Here is a 21,324-nt window from a genome sequence, read left to right as displayed (position 1 = left end):
TTGATGAGGTAACAGAGAGGGATGATGAGGGCAATGCTGTTGATGTGGTGTACATGGACTTTCAAAAGGTCTGGCAGCATCTGAAAGGTCACTGAACTGAAACGTTAACTTTGCTTCTCTCTGTACAGATGCTGCCAGACCTGCTGAGTATTTCCAGCATTTCTTGTTTTCATTATGGCACAGAGTTCCCTTTTCAAACTTACAGAATTAACCACAATAATGTACTCTGAGATTCAAGTGAAATATCAGCCCAATATTTACACACATTATGAGTTTATAAATTTCAGTATTAATTCCCATAGTGCATCCTGACATATACATTAGATATAACATAACATAAGAACAGAAGAAATAGGAGCAGGAGTAGGCCATTCGGCCCCTCAAGCCTGCCCCGCCATTCAGTAAGATCATGGCTGATCTGCCCCAGACCTCAACTCCTCTTTCATGCCAGCTCTTCAAAGCCCTCAACTCTCCAATATTTCAAAAATCTATTTACATCCTCTTTAAATACTTTCAGTGATTTAGCCTCCAATACTGTCTGGGGTAGATAATTCCAGACATTCACTACCCTCTGAGAGAAGAAATTCCTTTGCATCTCAGTGTTAAATGAGTGTCCCCTTATTCTGTAACTATGTCGCCTAGTTTGAGATTCCCCCACCAGTGGAAACATCTTCTCAACATCTACCCTGTTAATAAAAACAAGAAATGCTGGAAATACTCAGCAGGTCTGGCAACATCTGTGAAGAAAGAAGCAGAGTTAATGTTTCAGGTCAGAGACCCTTCTTCACCCTGTTAAGCCCCCTCAGAATCTTGTACGTTTCAAAAAGATCACCCCTCATTCTTCTAAACACGAATGAATAACCTGTTTTGCCGTTCTTCATAAGTCAACCCCTTCATCCCAGGAATCAGCTGAGTGAATCGCTTTTGAACTCCTCCAATGCCAGTGCATCCTTTCTTAAGTCTAAACCTCAAGTGTAATATCAGATTGAGAGAATCTGAAAGAGAGCATAACCTGAGATACAAACTGAGAATTCAGTTTAAAACTCCCCCGGATTGTGAAACTAAAAGATACAAGAGCAATTCAATTTGTATAGACTGTGCTTTGGATCACATTCCAGCGCTCATCCAGTATCAGACTGGAAGATACTGTAGCAATTCCATTAGTGCAGACTCAGCTCTACATTACAGAGCAGGGAACATATTTAAACAACCGGGAACACTTTTACACAAGACGGATCATATTTACACAACTGAGAAGATCTTTACCCAACAGGGAACCATTTTACACAACAACAGAGAACATCTTTACACAACAGCGAATACAGTAACACAACAGAGAACATATTACACAGCAGGAAATATTTTAAAAGAACACAGGGAACATCTTTACACAACAGAGAACACAATTACATAAATCATTGGTCTTTCGCTGTCTCTTGCTGGTTTGCTCAGTACCTTTCTCTGTCTGTTCCCTTCTGGGTCCTGATAATCTCTTCCTGGTTTTCTGTGTGTCTTTCTCTGTCTGTTCCTTTCTGGGTCCGAATGATCTCGACCCGGTTTTCTGTGTGTCTTTCTCTGTCCGTTCCTTTCTGGGTCCTGATAATCTCTTCCTGGTTTTCTGTGTGTCTTTCTCTGTCTGTTTCTTTCTGGGTCCGAATGACCTCTCCCTGGTTTTCTGTGTGTCTTTCTCTGTCTGTTCCTTTCTGGGTCCTGATAATCTCTTCCTGGTTTTCTGTGTGTCTTTCTCTGTCTGTTCCTTTCTGGGTCCTGATAATCTCTTCCTGGTTTTCTGTGTGTCTTTCTCTGTCTGTTCCTTTCTGGGCCCTGATATTCTCTTCCTGGTTTTCTGTGTGTCTTTCTCTGCCTGCCTCATTGTCGGTGCTGTTACTCAGTGTCCTTGTGTCATTGTGCAGTGAGGGTGAGTCAGTCAGCACGTGTGTTGCTGAGTCCGGGATTCTTGAGAAATCCGACTGCAATCCTATTTTTAATAAAAATTGGGGAAAAGAACATATTTCACTAATGGGCAACTTAAAATTAAAACAGCAGCTAGCGGAGTGGTGCAGCGGAAGCGTGCTGGGCCCATAAGGGTCCATATGGGTTGATAGATCGAAACCATTCTCTGCCATTTACGTTTGGTAATAACACAAACAGCTTACTTTCAAAACTTCAAGTGTTTCCCCATAATAACAAAATGCGCTCGATTGAAATCAGCTTTTTCCTTCGAGTGAACACATCAATCAGTAACAAATCACTTTTACTCACACGAACACAAACTGCAAACACGGACCAGCCGAGTCTCTCCCACTTTGTCAACCCCTTCCTGCAGAGCCTCGTCTCCAGCACCAGATGGTGATGTTGGCCACAATAAAACCAGGACAAATGGTCACAGTGAGGAGACGGTCAGTAACAGAAAATAAAACAATGACAGGGAAAACCTTTACACAACAACAGGGTACATCTTTACACAACAGAAAACATATTTACACAACAGGAAATACCGTTACACAACAGGGAGAACACATTCATGCAAATGCCTTGATTCTCCATCTCAGTTTCGTTGTCTGTCTCTCTCCGTTCCTCACTTTTATTTCCTCACAGTCTATTACTTTTCTGTGTGTTTTTCTCTCTGTCCCGTTGTCGATGGTGTCACTCAGCATCCTTGTAACATTGCGTAGCCAGGCTGAGCCTCCCAACACCTGTGTTATGGAACATAGAGCATAGAACAGTACAGCACAGTACAGGCCCTTCGGCCCACGATGTTGTGCCGAACCTTTAACCTACTCTAAGATCAAAACTACCTACATACCCTTCATTCTACTATCATCCATGTACCTATCCAAGAGACGCTTAAATGTCCCTAATGTATCTGCTTCGACCACCACCGCTGGCAGTGCATTCCACGCACCCACCACTCTCTGTGCAAAGAACCTACCTCTGACATCTCCCCGAAACCTTCCTCCATCACCTTAAAATTATGCCCCCTGGTGATAGCCCTTTCCACCCTGGGAAAAAGTCTCTGGCTATCCACTCGATCTATGCCTCTCATCATCTTGTACCCCTCTATCAAGTCACCTCTCATCCTTCTTCATTCCAATGAGAAAAGCCCCAGCTCCCTCAATCTTTCTTCGTAAGACATGCCCTCCAGTCCAGGCAGCATCCTGATAAATCTCCTCTGCACCCTCTCTAAAGCTTCCACATCCTTCCTATAATGAGACGACCAGAACTGAACACAATATTGCAAGTGTGGTCTAACCAGGGCTTTATAGAGCTGCAACATAACCTCGCGGCTCTTAAACTCAATCCCCCTGTTAATGAAAGCCAACATACCTTGCGTCTTCGGAACAACCCTATCAACTTGGGTGGCAACTTTGAGCGATCTATGGACATGGGCCCCAAGATCCCTCCGTTCCTCCACACTACCAAGAATCCTGTCTTTTAGCCTGTATTCTGCATTCAAATTCGACCTTCCAAAATGAATCACTTCACACTTTTCCAGGTTGAACTCCATCTGCCTTTTCTCAGCCCAGCTCTGCATCCTGTCAATGTCCCGTTGCAATCTACAACAGCCTTCCACACTATCCACAACTCCAGCAACCTTCATGTCATCGGCAAACTTGCTAACCCAGACTTCCACTTGCTCATCCAAGTCATTTAGAAAAATCACAAAGAGCAGAGGTCCCAGAACAGATCCCTGCGGAACACCACTGGTCACCGAGCTCCAGGCTGAATACTTTCCATCTACTACCACCCTCTGTCTTCTATGGGCCAGCCAATTCTGTATCCAGACAGCCAACATTCCCTGCATCCCATGCCTCCTTACTTTCTGAATGAGCCGACCATGGGGAACCTTATCAAACACCTTGCTAAAATCCATATACACCACATCCACTGCTCTTCCTTCATCAATGTGTTTTGTTACATCTTCAAAGAATTCAATAAGGCTTGTGAGGCATGACCTGCCCCTCACAAAGCCATGCTGACTGTCTCTAATCAAACTATGCTTTTCCAACTAATCATAAATCCTGTCTCTCAGAATCCTCTCCAATAATATGCCCACTACCTACGTAAGACTGACTGGTCTATAATTCCCAGGGTTATCCCTATTCCCTTTCTTGAACAAGGGAATAACATTTGCCACCCTCCAGTCATCTGGTACTACTCCAGTGGACAGTGAGGACGCAAAGATCATCGCCAAAGGCGCGACAATCTCTTCCCTTGCTTCCCTTAATATCCTTGGGTATATCCCGTCTGGCCTCAGGGACTTATCTGTCCTCATGTCTTTCAAAATTTCCAGCACATCCTCCCTCTTAACATCAACCTGTTCGAGCATATCAGCCTGTTTCACGCTGTCCTCACAAACGACCAGGTCCCTCTCACTAGTGAATACTGAAGCAAAGTATTCATTTAGGACCTCCCCTACCTCCTCCGACTCCAGGCACAAGTTCCCTCCACTATCCCTGATCGGCCCTACTCTCACTCTGGCCATCCTCTTGTTCCTCACATAATTGTAGAACGCATTGGGATTTTCCTTAATCCTACCCGCCAAGACTTTTTCATGTCCCCTTCTAGGTCTCCTAAGTCCATTCTTCAGTTCCTTCCTGGCTACCTTGTAACCCTCTAGAGCCCTGTCTGATCCTTGCTTCCTCAACCTTAAGTAAGCTTCCTTCTTCCTCTTGACTAGCTGTTCCACATTTCTTGATATCCAAGGTTCCTTCACCCTACCATCCCTTCCTTGCCTCATCAGGACAAACCTATCCAGCAGTCGCAGCAAGTGCTCCCTAAACAACCTCCACATTTCTGTTGGGCATTTCCCTGAGAACATCTGTTCCCAATTTATGCACCCCAGTTCCTGCCTAATAGCATTGTAATTCCCCCTCCCCCAATTAAATATTTTCCCATCCCGTCCGCTCCTGTCCCTCTCCATGACTATAGTAAAGGTCAGGGAGTTGTGATCACTATCACCGAAATGCTCTCCCACCGAGAGATCTGCCACCTGGCCTGGTTCGTTGCCAATCACCAAATCGAACATAGCCTCCCCTCTAGTCGGCTTATCTACATATTGAGTCAGGAAACCTTCCTGGACACACCTGACAAAAACTGGTCCATCCAAACTATTTGCACTAAGGAGGTTCCAATCAATATTAGGGAAGTTGAAGTCACCCATGACAACAACCCTGTTACTTCTGCACCTTTCCAAAATCTGCCTCCCAATCTATTCCTCCGTGTCTCTGTTGCTATTGGGGGGTCTATAGAAAATTCCCAATAAAGTGACTGCTCCTTTCCTGTTTCTGACTTCCACCCATAATGACTCAGTAGACAAACCCTCCTCGATGACCTCCCTTTCTGCAGCTGTGATACTATCCCTGATTAACAATGCCACTCCCCCACTTCTTTTACCTCCCTCCCTATTCCTTTTGAAACATCTAAACCCCGAAATATCCAACATCCATTCCTGCCCCTGTGATCTCCAAGTCTCCATAATGGCCACAACATCGTAGCTCGAAGTACTGATCCATGCTCTAAGTTCATCACCCTTATTCCTGACACTGCTTGCATTTAAATAGACACACTTCAACCCATCGTACTGGCTGCAACTTTGCCCTGTCAACTGTCTAACCTTCCTCACAGACTCTCTGCACTCTGTATCTGCCTGATCAACAGCTACCCCATCCACTTATCCATAGCTCCGGTTCCCATCCCCCTGCCAAACTAGTTTAAACCCTCGCAAAGAGCTCTAGCAAACCTCCCACCCAGGATATTCGTGCCCCTCCAGTTCAGATGCAACCCGTCCTTCTTGTCCAGGTCCCACCTTCTCCAGAAGGTATCCCAATGATCCACATAACTGAAGCCCTCCCTCCTACACCAGCTCTGTAGCCACGTGTTCAGCTGCACTCGCTCTCTGTTTCTAGCCTCACTAGCACGTGGCACCGGTATCAATCCTGACATTACTACTCTGCTCGTCCTGCCTTTTAGCTTCCAACCTAACTCCTATATTCGCCTTTCAGGTCCTCATCCCTTTTCCTAGCTATGTCATTGGTACCGATATGTACCGTGACTTCTGGCTGCTCCCCCTCCCCTTTAAGAATCCTGTAGACTCGATCCGAGACATCAATGACCCTGGCACCAAGGAGGCAACATACCATCCGGGAGTCTCGCTCGCGACCACAGAATCTCCTGTCTGTTCCTCGAACCATTGAATCTCCTCTCACTATCACTCTCCTATTCTCCACCCTTCCCTTCTGAGCTGCAGAGCCAGGCTCAGTGCCAGAGACCTGGCCGCTGTGGCTTTCCCCTGGTAGGTTCCCCCCCCCACAACTGTATCCAAAACGGTATACTTATTATTGAGGGGAACGGCCACAGGGGATCCCTGCACTGTGCGCCTATTCCCTTTCCCTCCCCTGACGGTCACCCAGCTACCTTTATCTTGTGACTTAGGTGTCAGTACTTCCCTATAACTGCTCTCTATCATCCCCTCTGCCTCCCGCATGATCCGAAGTTCATCCAGCTCCAGCTCCAGTTCCCTAACGCAGTCTGTGAGGAGCTGGAGTTGGGTGCACTTCTCACAGGTGAAGTCAGCAGGGACAAAAGTGGTGACTCTTACCTCCCACATCCTGCAAGAGGAGCATGCAACTGCCCTAGCTTCCATCCCCTCTGCTCGACATTGACAACAGAGAATAAAAAAAATAAAGGAAAACCTTACCTTACCAAACCCTCCACACAAGAGTCCTTTTTTTTGGTTGGAGGAGGAGGATGGGTGGAAACACTACACGTGTAGTGTTTCGGGTTTAGCCACTACGCAAATATATAAGTTCACTTACCCAGCAGTCCCCGTGTCCGCGTCCCCCGAATTGCCAGGTAAGTACTTGATAGTGAAACGTACCTTCCCGGCTGCCCCCTGGCTCGCACTATCACCGCTACTGCTGATCAAAGGTGTTGCTGTAATAAAAACAGAAAATGCTGGAAATGCTCAGTAGATCTGGCAGCATCTGTGCAGAGAGAAACAGTTAACAGTTCAGGTCTGTTTCCTTAGCTCACATTAACTTTGTTCTCTCTCCACAGATGCTGCCAGACCTGCTGACTATTTCAAGCATTTTCTGTTTATGTTTCAGATTTCCAGCATCCGCAGTATTTTGCTTTTGTACGTGTGTTGCTATGTCTGGGACTGTTTGAGTGCAATGCTATTGCTTTATAAACAGCGTTGAAACAAACATTTATCTAGTTAACACACAGCACTAATACACAGCTGGATATAAACAGCAGCCTGCAGCAGAGGGCGCAGTGGAAGTTTATTCACACAAATAATTCACCAGCACTATATTTACTGCTATCCACAATCACACCACGTTTCATCTTAACACATTTTATTCTTCATTGACATCAACTTCCTGCTTCCAATAAAAACTTCAATTTGGAACACAGCTTCCAAATCACCTTTATTCACAAACCCGCACACAAGCTGCAAATGCTGCAAACACACACCAGCCCAGACGTTTCCCTTTCTGTCAACACATTCCTGCATCACTGCCTCTCCACCAACAGTTGCTGCGAGAACCATACAATCATAGAATGGCTAAAGCACAGAAGGAGGCCATTCGGCCTGACGAACCCATGCTGGCTCTCTGCTAAAGCAACTCACCTCGTCTCACTCCCCAGTCAGTTCAATTTCGGTGGTGGGAAAACTTCTCAAAAGAATAATTCAGGACAAAATTAATAGTCCCATGGACAAATGTGGGTTAATTCAGGAAAGACAGCATGGATTTCTTAAGGGAAAGTCATGTTTAACTGTCCTGCTGGAGTTTTTTGATGAGGTAACAGAAAGGGTTGATGAGGGCAATGCTGTTGATGTCGTGTACATGGACTTTCAAAAGGTCTGGCAGCATCTGAATGGTCACTGACCTGAAACATTAACTCTGTTTCTCTCTCCACAGATGCTGCCAGACCTGCTGAGTATTTCCAGAACTTTTTGTTTATATTTCAGATTTCTAGCATCTGCAGTATTTTGCTTTTATTGACTTTCAAAAGAAGTTTGATACAATGCAAAACAACAGACTTGTGAGCAAAGTTATAACTCATGGAATAAAAGGGACAGTAGTAACATGGATATGGAATTGGCTGAGTGACAGGAAACAAAGAGTAGTGATCAATGGATGTTCTTCGGGCGAGAGGAAGATTTGTAGTGGAGTTCCCCAGGAGTCAGTGTTGGGACCCTTGCCTTTCCTGATATACATTAATGACCTAGACCTTGGTGTACAGGGCAGAATTTCAAAGTTTATGGATGATACGAAAATTGGAAGCATTGTGAACTGTAAGGATGATAGTGTAGAACTTCAAAAGGACATAGACAAGTTGGTGGAATGGGAGGACAGATGACAGGTGAGGTTCAATGCAGAGAAATGTGAATTGATTCATTTCGGTAGGAAGAACATGGAGTGACAATATCGAATAAAGGGTACAATTCTAAAGGGGGTGCAGGAGCAGTGGGACTGGGGTTATATGTCATTGGTTGAGAGAGTGGTTAATGAAGCATACAGTATCCTCGGCTTTAGTAATAGAGGCATAGAGTACAAGAACAAGGAGGTCATGTTGAACTTGTATGAGACACTAGACTCAGCTGAAGTACTGCATCCAGTTCTGGGTGCCACACTTTATGAAAGATGTGAAGGCATTGTAAAGATTATGGAAAAGATTCATGAGAATGGTTCCAGGGATGAGGAATTTCAGTTATGAAGATAGATTGGAGAAGTTAGGACTGTTTCCCTTGGAGAAAAGAAGGCTAAGAGGAGATTTCATAGTGATATTCAAAATGATGAGGGGTGTGGACAGAGTGGATAGGGAGAAACTGTTCCCACTTGTGAAAGGATCGAGAATGAGAGGGCACAGATTTAAAGTCATTGGTAAAAGAAGCAAAAGCGACATGAGGAAAAACTTTTTCACACAGCGAGTGGTTAAAGTATGAACTGCCTGAGAATGTGATGGAGGCAGGTTCAATTGAAGAATTCAAAGGTGAATTAGACTGTTATCTGAAAAGGAAGAATGTGCAGGATTATGGGGAGAAGACGGGGAAGTGACATGAGGTGAATTGCTCATTTGGAGAGTCAGTGCAGACACGATGGGCCAAATGGCCTCCTTCTGTGCAGTAACAATTCTGTGATTCTGTGATTCCAATATTCAAGTCATTTATATATATGGTGGTCCTGACACTGACGCTTGTGGACATCACTGTTCACCATCTTCCATTCTGAAAAACAACCAAATATCACAACTCGCTTTTCTTGATATTTCATCCATTTTTTAATCGAAGCAGATACTGACCCTCCTATTCCAGGAACCTCAGTTTTGTTACCCAGCCTTTTATGTGGTAGTCTGTCAAACGCTTTCTTAAAATCCATATAGACAACATCCATTGCTTTCCCTTCATCAACCTTTTCTGTTACTTCATCAAAAAAATTAGTTATGTTGGTGAAGAAGTGGAAAGGTGCTGAACCTCTCAGTTTTCGGTCTACCCAAACCAAGTTCAAGGCCTGAATAATGAACCGATTGCCTCATTAGTTCTGTGAATAATACAATGATTTAATAGACAAAGTTTTGAAACATTCCTGCCCATAAATCTTGATAACAGAGAGTGTGTGGATCTCCTGACTCAGAATGTTTAATGGATACAGTCCTCAGATCCGACAAGGAACCCCTGAACATCCACAGTAAAGACAGTGTGGATGAGGAAATGTAAGAGCCGGGAGCTGAAACTCAGGGACGGCCGAGCTCTCCTGTCATTGAGCTTGTGTGTCTGCTCTGCTCGCCGCACTTCCGGCTCTACTTTGTTTCCAATGAAAAGATGAAAAGGGCCGTTCGGTTTTCCTCTCACTGACAGCGTGTTTCATTCGGGTTAATATAACCCGGGACTTTTGCTGCTGAAATGAATTCTGCAAGGTCCCAGCAAACACACCGGCTCCCTCCTTTCTCCCCTCTTTCTATCGGATTGTTTTACCAGGAGGGGCTCAATAATAACAAACCCCCTGCAGGGAATGACCGCAAATTGAGCATCTAAATGGGGCAAGTGGGCAGCTTTCTGGGTTCTAGGTTCCCCCTACCCCGCACCTCCCTCCCTCCAGCCCAAGCCCCTCTTCACTTTCTTTGGGACTTTGATGAGGGTGAAATGGGGAAAGTTCCCATTGATGTTTGAATGCTGAATTGCAGCAAAGATCTGCGCACGCGTGACATAACCCCGCCCCCAGTGAGACGTCACAATGAGGAGTGGAGCGCATGCGCATCCTTCCCCAACCCAGTCTGTGAGGCCATTCACTCAATCAGGGGAAGATGCTTTAAATCAGCTGCTAATGGAGACTTCCCGGTCCCGGGGGAAGGGAACAAACAGCATCTGCTTCCAGCAGCCACTGCTTTGGGAGCGTGTCCGCAGATGTGCTCAGAGATTAGCATTGAGTGGTGGGAAGTTGAGGGGGAGTCGGGGAGTGTTTGTAACAGACACTGTGGAGCAGGAGCTGCTCCCGGAACATGGAGTGAGCCGGGGACACGGGGAAGGGAGAGTTCATTCTCGGACAGTGTCTGTACAGGCTCAGGGAGACACAATGGGAAGAAATCACTATTGAAAATCACTGACAATTTCACCACCCAAAGGAGAGGGAATTTTCCTGCTTTAGTTCCAGTCTCTCACTGTTTGTTGGATTGTGAACAGTGGGGGGAAAATAGCCGCAAAATAACGATGTGGACAGTTAGACAAAGAACATTTATTGCAGACACCAGGTGAGAAGTGTGAAAGGCATATTTTAAATAGTGGCTGCTTGTTTTCCGTTGAAATAGAAATGTGACTGTGCAAAGGTCACTGCTCTATCGGACAGTCCCAGTCATTGAGCAGTGCAGGGCTTGTGTTGTTTCTGAATGTCACAAACTTGTTGTAAATCCACTGCAAACACCTGGTAAACAGAAGCTGAATACTGCAGTACTGCAGTGGAGTCAGACACTGACACTGTTTGTGTTCCTGGTTTTCATTTTGTGATTGTTCATCATGATTATTATTGGGACGATTACATTGATCGCTTTTGTATCTTCTACCTCACCAGTTCTTTCATTCCTGCAGGAAAATACATGAAGGAACCTGAATGGATGTGGTGATTCCTCGACATACACTGATCCCAAAGTCAAGAGACACATTTTCAATCCAACAGTCAAACAACAGCAGGAGAGACAGAACTTGTTTCCATTTCACTCCAATTCAGTTCACCTGAAAGGTGGATACATCAATCGCAGTCCAAAAACAAACCCACTATCAGATCTGAATAAACTCTGTCACCATGGTCACATTTTAAATATAAAATCTGAAATAGAACAGACAAAATTTACATGATTGAAAGGTACAGAATGAATGCAAAGAGGATTCAAAGGGGATTTGGACATGGTAAGTGAATGGGCAAGAACATGGCAGATGGAATATAATGTGAATAAGTGTGAAGTTCTCCACTTTGGTCGAATAAACAGAAAGACAGAGTATTTCTTCAATGGTGAGAGGTTGGGAAGTGTTGATGTCCAAAGCGACCTGGGTGTCCTTGTTCATGAGACACTAAAAGCTAGTGTGCAGGTGCAGCAATCAATTAAGAAGGCAAATGGTAATTTGGCTTCATTGAAAAGGGATTTGAGTACATGTGTAAAGATGTATTGCTTCAATTATATAAAGTCTAGCTGAGACCGCACCTGGAGTATTCTGTGCAACTTTGGTTTCCTTATCTAAGGAAGGATAGACTTGTCACAGAGGGAGTGCAACAGAGATTCACCAGACTAATCCCCTGGGATGGTGGGATTGTTGAAAGATGAGAGACTGCAGAAACTGGGCCTAAATTCTTGAGAGTTTTGAAGAATGAGAGGTGATCTCATTGAAACAGACAAAATTCTTACAGGGTGTGACAGGGTAGATATGGAAAGGATGTTTCCTCTGTCTAGTGAGTCTAGAACAAGGGGACACAGTCTCAGAATAAGGGCAGGCCATTTGAGACTGAGATGAGCAGGAATTTCTTTACTCAGAGGGTGGGAAATCTGTGGAATTCTTTATCCCCGAGGGCTGTGGAGGCTCAATCATTGAACATATTCAAGATAGAAATCGATAGATTTCTAAATACTAACAAGATCAAGGGATATGGAGATAGCAGGGAAAAATGGCGTAGAGGTAGATGATCAGTCACGATCTGTTTGAATATTGGAGCAGGCTCGATGGGCTGAATGGCCTAATGCCCCTATTTCCTATGATCCTATGAATCCCAATAATGTACATCAGACGTTAGACCAAGTCATGTATTACATACCAGTTCAAAAATCCCACAGAGATTAAGACTGAAAGATACAGTATCAATTCCATTACTACAAAATGAAGGACTTGGAGCTTTCAGACCAGCCCATGTATAAGATTGAAAGTTATATTTTCATTCACAATCGTTTTCACAGAGCTAAATATTAAATACCAATCCACAACTTACACAGGACTACCAAATACAACTTACAACTGTAAAATACAGTTAATCCATATTTTAAATTAAACACAAGGCAAATAAATATTGATCCATCAAGAGAGCGGGAAACAGTGAGAACAATGGAGCATAAAGAGCCCAGGAGAGGGAGCAAGAGTTCCCTCGGAGAGCAGGGAACAGCGAGAGCAGGCGTCAAAAAAGGCAAAGGAATACACAATTAATGGGAGAACACTGAACGGTGTAGAGGAAGTGAGGGACGTTGAAGTGAATGTCCACAGATCCCTGAAGGTCACAGTACAGGTCAATAAGGTGGTTCAGCAGGTATATGGAATCCTTTCCTTTATTAGCTGAGGTATAGAATATAAGGGTGATCTGGGTGTCCATGTCAATAAGTCACTGACAGCTCACATGCGGGTGCAGCAAGCAATTAGGAAGGCTAATAGTATGTTAGGCTTTATCACAAGAGGATTTGAGTACAGGAGTCGTGAATTCTTGCTTCAATTGTTAAGAACCTTGGTTAGACTGCACTTGGAGTACTGTGTGCAGTTTCAGTCCCCTTCCCTTAGGAAGGATATTATTGCCACAGAGGGAGTGCAACGAAGGTTCAACAGACTTGTTCCTGGGATGGTGGGACTGTCCTATGAAGAAAGATTGGGGAAACTGGGACTGTATTCTCTAGAGTTTTGAAGAATGAGAGGTGATAAGATGCAGCTAAGATGTTTTCCTTGTTTGGGGAGTCAAGAACCACGGGACGCAATTTCAAAATAAGGGGGAAGCCACTGAGGACAGAGATTAGGAGAAATGTTGTTACTCAGAGGGTTGTGAATCTTTGGAATTCTGTTACCCAGAGGGCTGTGGAAGCTCAGTCATTGAGTATGTTTAGAGCAGAGATTGACAGATTTCTAAATGCAAATGACATAAGGGAATATGAAGAAAGTGTGGGGAAAAGGGCATTGAAGTGGATGATCAGCCATGATCATATTGAATGGCCGGACAGACTTGATGGGCTGAATGGCCGACTCCTGCTCCTATGTTCCTAACTCCACATGATTGGTGAGGCACAGCCTCAGGCCGACTTGGTGGGCGGTGCAAACAGATATCACTGCTTCTGATCTTCACCAGAACAGAGAATGAGATGTCACATTGATCATCAAACAGACTGTGAGAGAATACACAGAATAAAACACATGGAGAGACACTGTGGAATAACAAATCGATTTGATTGGAATGTTGAATTTTGATTGGAATGATTAAAACAGTAGATTAAATTGGAATTCTCATCATTATATTTATCTGGGACAGAAAAGAGAAACTGATGGAAGAAAGAAGAAAAGAAAAAATGGAACAGTTCAGTTTTTTTCAGTTTTTTCACTCGCCCATCAAAGTTGGATTAAAAAAAGATGCAAATAACAGAGAATTTCACCAAAAAGGGAGATTAAATGCTTCTGAAACCTTGGATCGAAGGATGCCCCAACAGATCACCTGTTTAACTGTCTCCTCACTGGGGGATTTCAATCAATGAGCAATATTATTTTCTACTTTTCTTTTGTTAAATGAAACCACTACTGTCACTTGGAGTTAATATCCCTGTGTTCCAACTCCTGAACAATAAAAGTGTGAATTTCTTGATATTTTCAGGACAAAGTTCCTGCTGAAAGAACTAAGAACTCTTTTCTAATTTACACAATACTATATACACAGTCATCAAGCCTCCTAAACTAGCATCCTTGCTGCTGCTCTCTCTTCTCCCAAACCTCATCTCATGTGACTGTTACATCATCACTCTGACAGTGGGAGGGGTTGATCCCACTGTCTTCAGCATTAACCCATTACATCCTTATACTGCACTGTCTGTCCAAGAAAACGGGTGGAGGGAACTTGATTTATCGAAACAGTAACAGCTGCCAGTTGAAAATCAACTCAATCCCATCAGAGATGGGATTGTTCCTGACTGGCAAATATTCCAAACCTCAGATCAACCCTCCCTCTTGCGTCATGTCCCAGTCTCGGTTAAAAGCAACACATATCGACTCAAACACTCTGAAACATACAACGTGGTCACACTTTCCTTCAGTGAGATTAATGTCTAGCTGTTTTCCAGATTGAATGCAACTGTGAACAAATTTCTGTCAAAGGAGTTGCCTTTGGTGTATCAGCACTGAATTTCTGAAGGAGGAACAGCCATTCCAAATTCACATCCTTCACAAAGGCTGTATTTTTCTGTGACTGAAACTCAACATGTAATTTGAATTCTGAGTTGAAGTTCACAAGACACAGATGTAAACGTAGGTAAGGAAACTTCTAAAGCATGTTGCTACTGTGAATTAAGGCTCTGCTGGGAGTTGAATTCAAGATTTCTTGTTTGTTAGGTAGGTGTTTTAACCAATTAAGCTACAGAGCCAGAGCACAGATGTGTGTGCAATTGAAATCAGAGGAGGGCACTATTTATTCTCATCCCATTTCTCCACAGGTCACAACATATTTTAACTTTTCCCACTTACTGAAACAGTCAATCATATACTCTATTTTTCCCAGTACTGAGAATGAATGTTTTGGAAGAAAATACATACATTCAATTGTTTCTGAAAGGTTACAGAACACAACATGTGAGTAATATTCCCCATGGCTTTCTCAGCACTGATGGATTGTGAAGCGGGAGACCGCCAGAAGTCCCACTGAGCCGCACAGACCCTGAGCTGAGAATGAAATGAGATAAAGTTCAATCTTTCACAGCGAGATGCTGCAGAGAGTTAAGATTCCCGAATCAAAGTGAGACTTTCTCATACTGTTGTTGAATTTCATGTCAAACACTCCTTGTACTCTCTGCTAATGAAGCCTAAAAAAAGGGAAAAACAGAATGGCACTCAAACTCACAACCCTGAGATTAAAAGTCTCATGTTCGACTGACTGAACTGTCACTTCTACTCAGTCTCTTATTGGATGGATGCAACTGTATGCTCCAATGCAGGGGCGGCTTTCAAATCCTCCCATGGATCCACATGTCAGTCTGAGTGACATGTTGTAGCCTCAAGCAAAGGAAATCTGCTCACTTTCAAAACTATCAGTGAGTTGAAGCTGATTACGATCAACATCATCAGAGGTCAGAACTACCTGGTGAACGAAAATACCCTGAAGATGGATCCACAATTTTTCAAACATATCAAAAAAGTGTAAAACAAGAAAATCGATGAGTTAATCCAAACCAAACAACAGAAACACAGAAGAATCCATTCCATACCAGATACTAGTCGTGTTGTTTTGCATCCAGCTCTCAGTTACTGCTCCACCTTCATACACACACTTGGTGATCTGTACATTTTGTTCATTTCAATTTTGTCGACAGGCTCTTTGAATCCAGTTCTCTGGTCGTCAAACAGGCTTCGTATGAAAGTCAATTCCGCTTTCTTTAAGGCTGCAACCAATCAATGACCTTCAACTAAAAACACAAATGAAAATGGGCTCGTCGGGCAGTTGAACCCGAGACGCCTCGCATGTTTGTCAATTGTACACCCAAAGCGAGAATCATGCCCCTAAACCAACAAGCCACTTACAGTATGTGTTTTTTTAGCTCCTGTGGAAAAGCTGTTCTTCCATGTTTTTTTTAGATCAAAGCAACATCCTGTAAATGCTGAAATCATAACAGAAAGCGTTGGAAATGTTCAGCAGCTCTGGCAGCATCTGTGGAGAGAGAAACACAGCTAACATTTCAGGGTGTTCACCTTTTGTCTCAGCCATCCTTTCAGACTGCTTCTGTCCATCCAATCTCACTTTCTATTCTATCCACATTCGAACCATTCACTATGTAAATACATTTTTCATGAATTCCTCATTTATTTTATGAATGACAATTTCATATTTCCAACCCTTGCTTCAGACACCACCACAAGTGGAATCATGTCTCCATCTACCCAATCAAACACCTTCACTATTTCCTCACATTGCAATGTTTCTTTAACCCTGACAGACTGTGGAGTTTCTGCTGCTTAATTGCCGTTCTTGTTTCCTGCCAGTAGATGTCACCTCACTCCAATACAGTGAAGTTTACAAATCTGAGAGAGACACAACAGGAAATAATTGTTCACATTATAGTGAATGTGTGGGATTTAGTAACACTAGGAGTGGAGACGAGTTATTATTGCATTTTGTCAAAACAAACATAACTTATAATGTTGTGTTAAATCCGTCACTCTGTTGCCTTGACTCTGCGAGTGACTTAGAGTCATCGAGTCATTGAGTCATTTGTGGTAGAGAAGGAGGCCATTCGCCCCGTCGAGTCCTGGCCGGCTCTCCAGGGAGCGATCCAGTCAGTCCCACTCGTCTGCTCGATCCCCGTAGCCCTGTAAATTTATTTCCTTCAAGTGCCCATCCAAATTCCTTTTGCAATCATCGATTGTTTCCACTTCCTCCACCCACATGGGCAGTGAGTTACAGATCATCACCAATCACTGTGTAAAAAGGTTCTTCCGCACATTCCCCCCGCATCTCTTGTCCAAAACCTTCAATCTGTGTCCCCTAGTCCTTGTACCAATAGTTAATGGGAACAATTTTTCCTTGCCAACTTATCTAAAACTGTCATAGCCTTATACACCTCTATCAATTCTCCCCTCAATCTCCTTTGATACAGGCAGAACAACCCTAGCTTTTCCAGCCTAACCTTGAAACTATAATCCTCTATTCCTGGAACCATTCTGGTAAATCTCCTCTGCATCCTCTCAAAGATCCGCACATTCTTTCTAAAGTGTGGTGAGCAGAACTGAACGCAACACTCCAATTGGGGCCAAACCAGAGCTTTATGAGTTTCAGCATAATTCCCCTGCTTTTGTACGCAATGCCTCTATTTATAAAGCCCAAGATTCCATCTACTTTGCTCACCACTCTCGCAATATGTCCTGCCAACTTCAAAGATTGATGGACATGCACCCAAGTCCCTCTACTCCTGCACATTCTTCACAACTGTAGCATTGCGTATCTATTGCCTCTCCCTATTCCTTCTGCTAAAATACATCACCTCACATCAGTCACTATTAAATTCCATCTGCCACTCGTCTGCCCATTCTGCTAGCCGATCACTGTCCTGTTGCGAGCAGTTCATATCATCCTCACTGTTTGCCACTCATCCAGGTTTGATGTTATCGGCACATTTTGAGATTCTACTCTATATTTCAAGATCCAAGTCATTTATCTGGAGCAAAAAAAGCAGTGGTTCTAGCACTTACCCCTGGGGAGCACCACTGTCGACTATCCTCCAGTCTGACAAAGAACCATTTACTACGACTCACTGTTTTCTATCCATAAACCAATTTTCTATCAAATTGGACACTGATCCTCCTATTCCATGAACCTCAATTTTGTTAACCACCCTTTTATGTGATACCTTATCAAATACTTTCATAAAATCCATATAAACAACATCCACTGCATTCCCTTCATCAACCTGCTCTGTTAGTTCATCAAAAAATGCAGTTAGATTAGTCAAGCATGAAACTTCCATTTCTCAATTCATGCTCGCTCTCCTTAATTAACTCAAACCTCTCCAAGTGACTGTTGATCTTTTCCCTGTTTATTGTTTCTAAAACCTTACCCACCACTACTGTTAATCTAACTGGCCTGTAGTTACCCGGACTGTCCTTACACCCTTTCTTGAATAAGGGTGCCATATTTGCCACTGTTAAATCCTCTGGCCCCTCCCCTGTTTCCAGGGAAGATTATAGCAAGCCCTTCCGTTATCTGCATCAGCATTTCCTTTTGCAACCTGGGATGTAAGACATCCGGACCTGGTGATTTACATACCCTAAACATAGCCAGTCTTTTTAGTACCTCCCTCTCTCAATCTGTATCCTATCCATTGCCTCTACTCTCTCCGCTTCGACTGATAGTTTGTCAGATTCCACTTCCTTAGTGATCACTGATGCAAAGTACTCATTAAGTATATTAACATTGCCCAGCACCTCTCAGCAAACACTATCGTCTTTGTCCTTAATAAGGTCCCACTCCACCTCTTACTACCCACTTATTACTTATATACCGCTCAAGGACTTTTGGGTTGCCTTTCATGTTGACTGCCAGTCTCTTCTCATTGAAATAGAGGATAAGCTAAATATAGAAGATATAAATATTTCACATCCTTGGGTGAGGTGGAACTTTTTATGCCGTGGGTGGTGGAAGCAGAGACAATCAATGATTTGAAAAGGAAATTGGATGGATACTTGAAGGAAAGAAACTAGCAGGAGGAAAGGGATCGAGCTGGTGAGTGGAACTGACTAGATTGCTCCGGGGAGAGCCAGCATGGACGTGATAGGCCAAACGACCACCTTCTATGCTGCAAATGACTCTGTGTTGTTTCTCAAATCCAATCCACTGGTGCTTGTTAAATAATTTCAAAGTAAATTGTGCAACTGGAAAATCAGAACCAAAGCATGGGACGCATAAAGAATTGAAATTGCCTTTAGATCTTCAATCTAACACTCCCCCAACTGAGCTATTTCAGCCCCACATTGTTAATGTCTTTGTGTCCTTGTTTTGGAAGAAAATACATACATTCAATTGTTTCCGAAAGGTTACAGAACACAACATGTGAGTAATATTCCCCATTGCTTTCTCAGTACTGATGGATTGTGAAGTGGGAGACAGCCAGAAGTGCCACCGAGCTGCACTGACCCCGAGCTGAAAATGAAATGAGATAAAGTTCAATCATTCACAGCAGAGAGTTAAGAGTCCCGAATGAAAGTGAGACTTGCTCATACTGTTGTTGACTTTCATTTCAAACACTCCTTGTAATCTCTGCTAATGAAGCCTAAAAAAAGGGAAAAACTAAATAGCACTCAAACTCACAACCCTGAGATTAAACGTCCCATGATCGACAGACTGAACTGTCACTTCTACTCTACCTCTGTTTGGATGGATGCAACTGTATGCTCCAATACAAGGGCAGCTTTCAAATCCTCCCATGGGTCCACATGTCAGACTGAGTTACATGTTATAGACTCAAGCAAAGGAAATCTGCTCAGTTCCAAAACTATCAGCGAATTGAAGCTGATTACGATCAACATCATCAGAGGTCAGAACTACCTGGTGAAAGAAGACACCCTGAAGAAGGATCCACAATTATTCAAAGGCATCGACAAAGTGAAAAACAAGAAAATCCAAGTCAAACAGAAACACAGAAGAATTCCAATCCAAGCCAAACAGAAACACAGAAGAATTCCATTCCAGACCAGAACACAGTGCTGTTGCTTTTGGAGCTAGGTCTCAGTTAATGCTAGAACATGGCTCCCTGCCTGACCCTAACCCGAAGGGTCCCGATGACATGTGTCGGGTTTGGGTCGCTCCTCCGGGTTCAGCATTTGGGTTCAGCATTCGGGCTCGGGTCAGGCCGGGCTGGGTCAGACACACTCGAACACTCTAAATGCCTTGTGTTATAATTGTGTTGGTGAAACACCGGAAACCGCAGATCTTTTGAAGTGTACTTCCGACTCTGCTTGGTATTTCAACTTCCTGTGTACTATTCAATAAACAGTTTTTGTGTACATTGTAGCAGAACTCAGCCCCAGGGACATAATTATCCAGTTAGCCCTTTCTTGCCCTTTCCTGATTCTAGGGGTGTTGAAGGCCTTTGCCATTTTAATCTTAATGAAATATTTACAATGTAATCAGTTGCTGCACTGTTGTGTAATAAGATGTTTTTAATGAGTTCTATTTTTCATTGACACAAATTTAACCTTTTTATGTTTTGGTTTATTTTTTGGTTTTCCTTCGTGCTTTGTATTCTTGGTGACAAAATCATTTGAACAGCTTCAATCTGCATTAATAGCAACTTCAACCTTTTCTTTAATTGCACAGTTTGCAAATGAATTGACTGCATCCCGTTAGGGGTTGGCAAGACGTCTTGTGCCTGCCTCAAAACATATTATATTGAATAAAGATTGTAAAGCAAAGGAGGCTTGTAATGCAAATTAAGAGATTTAAAGGGGAAAGACAATGAATTATGCTCTGAATTTGGAATATATTTAATCAATTAAGTGTCAGACTTGATAAATCGCTGCTTTTAGTTTAATGTGGCCTCAGTGTTTATGGATAATTAATGAAATTAAGAGGTATGTTTTATATACAAAGCTCGGCATTAGTACTTAATAGTTGATATATAATTTTGAATATATTTTAATTTCTTTATTCATTTGACACTGCTAAATACGAAGCAGTCTTAAATAAGTTAATTTTTTTTTGTAAAATCTGACTTACCAGATTAAAATATTAAATCAAGGGAGACATTTGAAAGATTACTGAACCAGTAATCCAGAGGCCTGGACTCAAGATCCAGTGACAGCCAGGACGTCAAGGTGGGAAACACTCCGCACTGGTCTGCAGTGAGCGATTCCATCGAAGGTAGAGCACAATCTCTTTAATATAAGAATGTATATTTTATAATAATTAATCACTCAAGACCTTACTGGTCTCTGCATCTCAGCTGCTCTCTTGATAAACTTGCAGCAAGTATTTCAGCCTGTAAAGCAGGAGTCTAGGGAATGTATAATGATATTTTCTAGCCTTCGGGCAATATTTTAATCAATACAGTGTGGGACAACCTGTCTGGGCACAACTCCATGAGTTTCTCTTTAACTAGTGACCTAACAATCACTAACTTCTATGGTAACAATCTTCAGCTCATCACCTCCGGTACGTAGCTCGAATCTTAATGTACATTGAAACAACCTTTCAAGTCCAGTTACAGTTTTTGTTGCTTATCTGCACAAGTGAAAAAGTGAAAAAGGGAAGCAAGTTTAACTGAACATTCTGGTGGTCGGTTCGGGCACGGGAAATAAATGAAAGGACTCGGACCAGGTGGGATGTGGCACTG

Source organism: Heterodontus francisci, unplaced genomic scaffold (assembly GCF_036365525.1).
Source record: "Heterodontus francisci isolate sHetFra1 unplaced genomic scaffold, sHetFra1.hap1 HAP1_SCAFFOLD_102, whole genome shotgun sequence".
NCBI classification, from domain to species: domain Eukaryota; kingdom Metazoa; phylum Chordata; class Chondrichthyes; order Heterodontiformes; family Heterodontidae; genus Heterodontus; species Heterodontus francisci.
The sequence above is the reverse complement of the archived record's forward strand: the minus strand, read 5'-3'. Positions refer to the sequence as shown.